Raw genomic sequence first — 8327 nt, forward strand, 5'->3', positions numbered from 1 at the left:
AACTTGATTTCTTCTGTCTGAGACCACTTATTTGTGATTCTATGTGGACAGGATAGAATAGATGGTTAAATGAAAATAATATTTTACAAATAAAAGGTACAACTAAGATTTGACTTTCCCATAAATTTACTTTTGAAAACAATATAATTTGCAATTAAAATGTTCTAACCTTTTTATTATGTAATAAATAGCATTATGTCCTATTTGCATCAGTTTTTAATGTGGTGTTTAGAGTAAAAAATTATGAGCAAAACCAAGCAGCAAGTGAAATTTATGACAATTTATGACTCATTTTTTGTTTGTTTATTGTCTCTATATTCAGCTGGAGAACTAGTATTGTAATAGATTATAAACAGGAATTATCAGCCAAGATTCAACCATGCACTATTATAACCAGAATAAATTTCAGATTAAAAATGAATAATTCAGGAAATATTTCTCAGAGCTTTTTTTTTTTTTTTATAACATTGCAACTCTAATCAGCAGGTGGAATTTAATAGCACCTGGATTAATCAGAAACTAATAAGGTAAAAAATTGCTTCCTCTCTAGATACATAAAAATTTTTTCTCATTTGCACTGACTCTTTTTAAAGGGAGAAATCATTCATAGGCTTTTATCAAGTAGCTTGAGGGTATAGCAGAGTAATAGAGAGCCTGCCATGTGAAATGTCAGTTACAGTTATGGACCAGAGATGAATTCACAGCAAAATGTACTCTATTGGATTATTAGTCAGAGAGGCTTCTTGGTGTTGCTTGTCACTTAATGTACATGGATTCTCATGTACACCCACACACACCACTGCTACTCTTGTTGCCCAATATTCAGTTTAATCAAGGGGCTTTCCAGCCAGGAACTACTCATCTGCCTATGTTCCCTTCTTTCTGCCTGGGTTTGACTGGGTTTCAGTAGTGCCAAGCTATTGATTGATAGATAATTTAGTGGAAATAACTAATTTCATATTTCCATGACTTTCTGGTGGGGCATGAAGACTTACTCCTACAATGCCTAGTATAGTGTAGATCTGGACAAGATTGATTAATCTAGGGTGGCAAACTGAGAGGTGATGAATTATTTGGATGAATCTGCAAATGACCGAACAGCAAGCTTCCACCTATATTAGAAGCACTAGTTGTATTAGTTGGGGGTCTCCGGAGAAACAGAGCCCATAGGATATGCATAGATACACAGAAAAAACTGTATTATGAAGCACTGGTTCACATCAATACAGAGGCTAAGAAATGCCATAAACTACTACCATTGCAAACTAGAAGCCCGAGAAAGCTAGTCGTGTAACTCTAGTTCAAGCCTAAAGGCTCAAGAATGAGAACTGATGTCCCAGAAGAGAGACCACAGATGTCCCAACTCCAAATAAAGAACAAACTCACTCTGCCTCCTCATGTTTGTACCATTTGGGCCCTTAATGGTTGCATGATGCCAACCCACACTGGTGGGATTTTTTTTTACCCAGTTTACACAAATGCTATCTCTTCTGGAAACATCCTTATAGACACACCCACAAATGTTTTTACTGGCTATCTGGGTATCTTTTAGCCTAGTCAAGATGACAAATAAAATAAACCATTGTGCCAGTGTACCATGATAACCATCACTGTGTGACACTGCTGGGTTTTAAAAACACCTTTGTGAGCTCATTGGAGTGCAGTCTGCTACTCTGAGTTTTTTAAAAAATCATTCTACTTTATAATATTTTCTGGATCTTGTGATATTTGTAGTTAGAATCAGGTTTTGAAAAAATCTAAACTTGTTTCTCACTCGAAAGTCTCCGATAAAAGGGCAATATGAGTTTAATATAATAAATTCAGTTGTTTTATATTGTCAATAAATTAATAATAGAAAGATAAAAAACAAGTCTCTCTTGTTATTTTTTCATGTTGACTTTTTTTTTTTTTTTTAATTTTTTATTGTGGGTTGTTCAAAACATTACAAATTTCTTGACATATCATATTCCACACTTTGATTCTAGTGGGTTATGAACTCCCACCTTCACCCCATACACAGATTGCAGATTCACATCATCATGTTGACTTTATAGAAATGTTTTCTCATTTTTAGTTTTATGCTTCACACATTACACTAAAATAGCTTAAATAAGTTTTTGTTTTGCTCATGTAGCATTGTTTTATAGAACTAAAAAAGTAAAACAAAATAAGTTAGATTATTATTATTTTTAAAAATATTTATTTCTTTAGGTGTAGATGGACACAACACAATGCCTTTATTTTTATGTGGTGCTGAGGATCGAACTCTGGTCGTCCCGTGCGAGGCGAGTGCTCTACTGCTGAGCCACAATCCCAGCCCCAAGTTATATTATTTTGTTAAAATAAAAGAACTTAACTGTCTACCTTGGGTAAGGATAATAATAAATCAACTGATCTTTTAAATAAGACTTTTTTTCTTTTAACAGAGCTGTAAAGTTAGTCATAAAATAAATCATTATTTTAAAAGGTATTACATATAGCTTAGATTGAACTTGATTTGAATCAAATCTATATTTCTAGTCTTAAGATGCTGTTAAAAATATCTGGTTGGACATTTCAGTCAGAACTGAGCTTTTTGTCTTAATGGTATCTTTAAGTCTTGACTGAAATTTCCTGTCAGAATAGTAAGGGAATGGCTCAATTCTTCTTATTGCCTGATAATTTAGAAATTCCTAGAAGCCCTTATGGCTGTACAGTTATTTCATTGCTAAGTTTTCATATAAAATCTTAGAATCACTGAAATGTAGAACCCAAGAAAAATATTGACAAAAATAAAAATTAAATTGTTTATTTTATCAGAAGTTTTTAAATTAAAAGTTCATTTATACTTTTTAAACACTAGATGGCACTAAAACACATCATGATAAATTCCGTTACTCACCATGAGATCGTATTAATAATTTGTTGAACACTTAAGATGGTGCTTTCTTTATCTGTGTTTTTAAAAATAAAAAATTTAAGGATGTTCTACTAGAGGCATTGATTATTGAAATAATATTACAAAAACTGTAGAAGTACACAATATTTAGTTAGGAATTATTCAAAGTATTACTTTGTTGGCTTAAGATAGCACCATATATTAATTGTTTTTATCACATGAGTTTGCTTCTTCGGAATTCCCTAAGAAGAAGAAATACACTGCAAATAAAAATAATGAATAGGTCTTGAATTGTTGGATAGTCTGATAAATTATGAGAAATAAATCATAAAGCACACTGGGAAAATATTTAAGTTTTTGACAAACAATACTTCTTTTAACAAAGATAACATAAAACTAACAGTATGCCACTACAAGAGAACATCAGTAACAAGTCTTTTGTCAATCCAAGTGATATGTACAGTTAGTCACTGCACAGGATAATTGGAAATGCCCCCAAATCTCACAATTTTAAGGCTTTCCTAAATTTGACAGTATTCCAAAAATTTTACGACCATTAATTATGATTCTTGTGAAGCTGATAGAAACTTTTATATGTTATCAATAATAACAAATTTGGATCAGCTGCACCCGAGGAAAAACTGAGTTAATTTTTTTTTTTGTCATATGGAGACACGATTGAACATTGTAGCTAGTAGATGGAGTGTGTCAGATGATAAAAGTATTCTGAGCATTACAATAGTTTCTTGTGCTTTTTGTAATATTTGTCTGATGTTAAAAGATTTTGATTTGTTGTGACTTTTTTTTTCTCCTTCAAAATACATTTTCATTTTTAAAAAATATTTAACTTCGGATTCTTTTACTTTGATAGGGGCTTTAAAAACTATGTAAGCTCCCATCTGTACACATATGAATCCATTCTATTCCAACTCCTTTTAGTTCCTGCTAATGTCTGGTTATTTAACTTTCTGGTCTTATCTACATTCAGCCATTTACCTTGTATCTCTATTAAAAAGGATTTTTCATATTCCAAGCAGCTTTTTATTTTTATTTTTTTACTACTAGGCTTCTGTTTATGTTGTGCTCTCTCTTTCTCTCTTTACTTTTAATGCCTTTTCCATTCTTTTGGAATTGCCTTTCTGATTTCTACTTAGATGGATCTACAAGACACAGTTCATACATGTTCTCCTAAGAAAAGGGCTCTGAATTCTCCTTTAAACCTCCATGTTACTTCAAGCCAGCCAAGAAAAATTTCTCCCTCATTTACAAAAACATATCTTTATTTCTTTTGTGACATATTTCTATGTACACATTATATATATTTATGCATCCGTTATTTCTCTTCTTGGTCTCTTAACTTGCTGATGAAGGCCTAAACCCTACCCACCTTTTGTCCCTTATAGTACTTAGCACAGTTCACTATACATTATAGGCAACCCATAAAAATGTGTGAATTAAATTAAAGGATACATGAAAGTTGTTTTACCTGATGGCCACAGCATGGTTTTCCCTGCTTATTTATTTGAATTCTTAATGTATTGGTCTTATATTTAAAATAAAATCTGTAACAATCAAAGACTCTTGGAAAAAAAGAAAAAGGATGTTTTCTTGCATGTTTATAAAAATTGTGGTTTTCTCTCAATATGGACAGTACCCCAAGAATGAAATTCCCAGAGAGGGCTGGCAGTTGAGTTTCTGTTTGGTGGAAGTATTCCCAGAATCTGGGGATATTCTTCCTTATATCCTAAAGGAAGATCTAGGTGGTATAGGATAGCATCCTTTGTACCTATCCAGAAGTATTGATGGCTTGGATCAGAGTATAGCAGTAGGAGTTAGGAGAAACTCTCAATCTGTAAATACATTTTGAAGTTGAAATTTATAGCACTGAATTAACATTTTCTGATGGATCATATTTGGGACATGAGAAGAGTAGAAGAGGCAAAGTTGACATCATGATTTTTGGCTTCTGCAAATTGGTGGAATGAATGTTTCATTGACAAGGAAAATGTCAAAAAGCTCATTTGGGGATAAATGTTAAAAGCTATGTTTTGTGCTTATTGGGAAATATTTATTACACAGTGAAATAATACAGTGTTCTGGAATTCTTCAAGTTGTCATTAAGTTTGTAGATGAGATACTGGTTAAATAATCTAGGTTGACAGTTTAAACAGCCAAGAAAAAAAAATCCAGTGATTGAACAATAGTACATTCTGGACATTTAGAACATAGAAATATAAAGAGTAACTAGCAAATGAGATTGTTAAAAAAATACGTGAAGGTAGGATTAAGATCAGTTCAGTGTGATATCCTAAAAGCCAAATGAAAACAATGTTTCAATAGGAATGAGGAGCAAATGATTTCCACTGCTAATGGTAGGACAAGTAAGATGAAGACTAAGAAATGGCCACTGGGTTTAGCTAAATAGAAGTTCTGGTAACTTTGAGCAAAACAATGTTCATTGAATGTTGAGGGTAAAGTTTGTTTGCTGTGAATTAAAGAGACAGTGGTGAAAAGAGCAAGTGCATAAATTCTCTTCTAATGGTCACTTTGAATTATCAACTTGATTGGATTAAGATATGTCAAAGATTATGAGGCTTCTGGGTGTGTCAGTGAGGGTGTGTTTAGGAATGATTGGCATGTGGGATAGCAAACTGAAGTGGAGACCCTCCCTAAGTGTGGGCAGCACCATCCAATAGGTTGGAAACTTGGATGGAATAAAAGTTGGAAGAACAAGGAGGCAGCAGCAGATGCAAGCTCAACATGTTCTTGATTGCTGCCGTTATTGCCTGAAGACATTAGAATCTTGCTCCTTCACTCTTCCAGAGAGACTCTGCCAGTGATTCTCCAGGGAGTTTCCAGAAGCCTTCAGTCTCAGACTGGGGTCAGAGAGTTGATCCCTCTTATTCTGAGGCTTTAGCATCTTAGATTGTGCAGCTACTGGTCTCTCCAGCTTTCCAACCTGCAGACAGCCATTGTGAACTATCCAGCTTCTGGTTGCATAAGATAATCTATTATATCTCTTTTTTATATTCTTACCTCCTATTGGTTCTGTTTTTCTAGAGAACCCTGACTATTACAGAAATTGGTACCAGGAGTCGTTCTGGAGAAACAGAATTTTAAGGATGAATTTCCTTAGTTTGTTTTGTGGTTTTTGGAGTTGGCTGTCTAAATTGGTTAGGCCTAATGTTGCTAAGTCTATCCTACTGGTACTATGGAGAACACTGGTAATCTATGGTGTGAACTTTAAACTTTTTAAAACTTTATAAAGTGAATACATTTGATGATGCTCCCAGTATGGCACTTGTAAAAATCAAGGAGTTTAATGACTCTATACATGATACTTTTGAATACTTCTGGAAGTCTAAGAAATATGACGATATTGGTTGGTTGCTTCTGGCTTCCATAGACAAAGTAACAAAGGAGAAGGATGAGCTCAGAAATTTAGTTTCTCAGCTGCAGACGTTCATAACTGATCTGAAAGCTGATCAGTGTGTTGTGAAGGAGAATCTTCTTTCTTGTAGTCATAGGGCTGAGGTTGCTGAAAACCAAACACAAACCCTTATCTTGCAATTGACTGAATTAGGATGCAAGCTTAGCTCTCAGTCTCAAAAGGTATCTGCGGTTAAAGGGAGTCCGCTGCTTGGAAAAGAATGGGATCCTGTTAATTGGGATGGTGGTGTACGGGAGGAGCCTGAGGGGGCTGGAGACATTAAACTCCTACATTATGATGCATTTATTTTGCCAGAAGTTGTTGAGTCCTCACCCTTATCTATGGCTGATGCATTCCTACCCCCATTCTCTGTCTCTCTGTTGCATTGGCTTCTCCACCTCCGTTGGAGGGAACTAATCCTGCTTTGGCTGTGGAAATAGCAATGACATTTCATGATTTATTGATCAGCATTAAAATGTTGATACTACACAGGACCCACCCTTACTACCCATTTTTGCTTCTATGCCTATAACTAGATCCAAGTCTAAGTAGGCTCCTAGAGATGAGATAGAGTATGATCCACAAGGAAATATACTACACTCCAAAGGAACTTCTTGAGTTTTCTAATTTATATAAACAGAGGTTTGGGGAACATGTGTGGGGATGGATTTTAAGGGTGTGGGATAATGGTGGAAAGAATATAAAATTAGATCAGGCTGAATTTATTGATATGGGCCCATTAAACAGATTCTAGATATAATATAGTAGTTTGCAGTGTTAAAAAATTAAGGTACTAATAGTTTGTTTGGATGGTTGGCTCAAGTATGTGTCCAAATATGGCCTAGGGTGAGTGAGCTGGAAATGCCTGATCTCCTTTGGTTTACTAGGATGAAGGAATTCAGAGGCTCGGAGATATTGGAATGCTGGAGTAGATCTGTTGCGTCTGACCTTCTCCTCCATTCTGGGAGGATCCAGAAGATGGATCCTTCACCAAAACTATAAGAAACAAATTTGTGAGGGGAGGATCAGCATCCTTGAGGAACTTTGTCATTGCTCTTCTCTGTATGCCAGACCTTACCATGCAAACTACAATCAATCACTTGGGAGACTTAAATGCAACAGGAATAATTGGAACCCAGGGAGAAAGGAGCCAAGAGGCAGCATTCAATCCCCAAAGAGAGGGTAGTCATAGTTACCATAATGGACAGCAAAGGGGAAGAAATGAACAAAATGTTCTGACTCATGTAGATCTCTGGTGTTGGCTAATCAATCACAGTGTTTCTAGAAGCCAAATAGATGGGAAACCCACAAAATACTTATTTATATAAGCAGAAAAATTCTAGGGCAAATGTACAAAAGTCTGCCTTAGATCATAATAGTAGAGAACCACAGTCCCTCAACCACTTCCCAGATTTGAGTCAGTTTACAGATCCAGAACCCCTTGAATGAAGGGGAGGCTTTGTTCCCTTGTGGAAGGACCCTCATACAGTACCAAAAAGCTTTACTGTTAATCTTTCTCTCATTCTTCTTCAAAGGGACCTAAGGCCTTCTATCAGGGTGACTATGCATTGGGTAAAAGGCAATGATCAGAACTTTTGGGGACTACCAGACACAAGTTTTAAATTGACATTGATTCTGAGAGATATAAAATGTCATTGTGGCCCACTAGTAAAAGTAGGGGCTTTTGGAGGTGATCAATGGAGTTTGGGCCAAGATCTGACTCATGGTGGTTCCCGCAGCTCCCCAAACTCATCCTGTGGTTATTTCCCCAGTCCTAGAATGTATAATCAGGATAAATATGCTTAGCATTTGGCAAAACTCCCACTTTGGTTCTCTAACCCATAGAGTGAGGGCTATTATTGTGGGAAAGACCAAATAGAAGCCTCTGGAGTTGCCTATACCTGGGAAAATGGTAAATCAAAAGCAATATTGCATTCCTGGATGAATTGCAGAGATTAGTGCCACCATCAAGGACTTGAAGGATACAGGGGTGGTGATTCCCAGAACATCCCCCTATTA

This window comes from Marmota monax, unplaced genomic scaffold, assembly GCF_021218885.2.
Source record: "Marmota monax isolate L192 unplaced genomic scaffold, Marmota_monax_Labrador192_F-V1.1 WCK01_AAM20220418_F8-fsc00198, whole genome shotgun sequence".
Lineage (NCBI taxonomy): Eukaryota > Metazoa > Chordata > Mammalia > Rodentia > Sciuridae > Marmota > Marmota monax.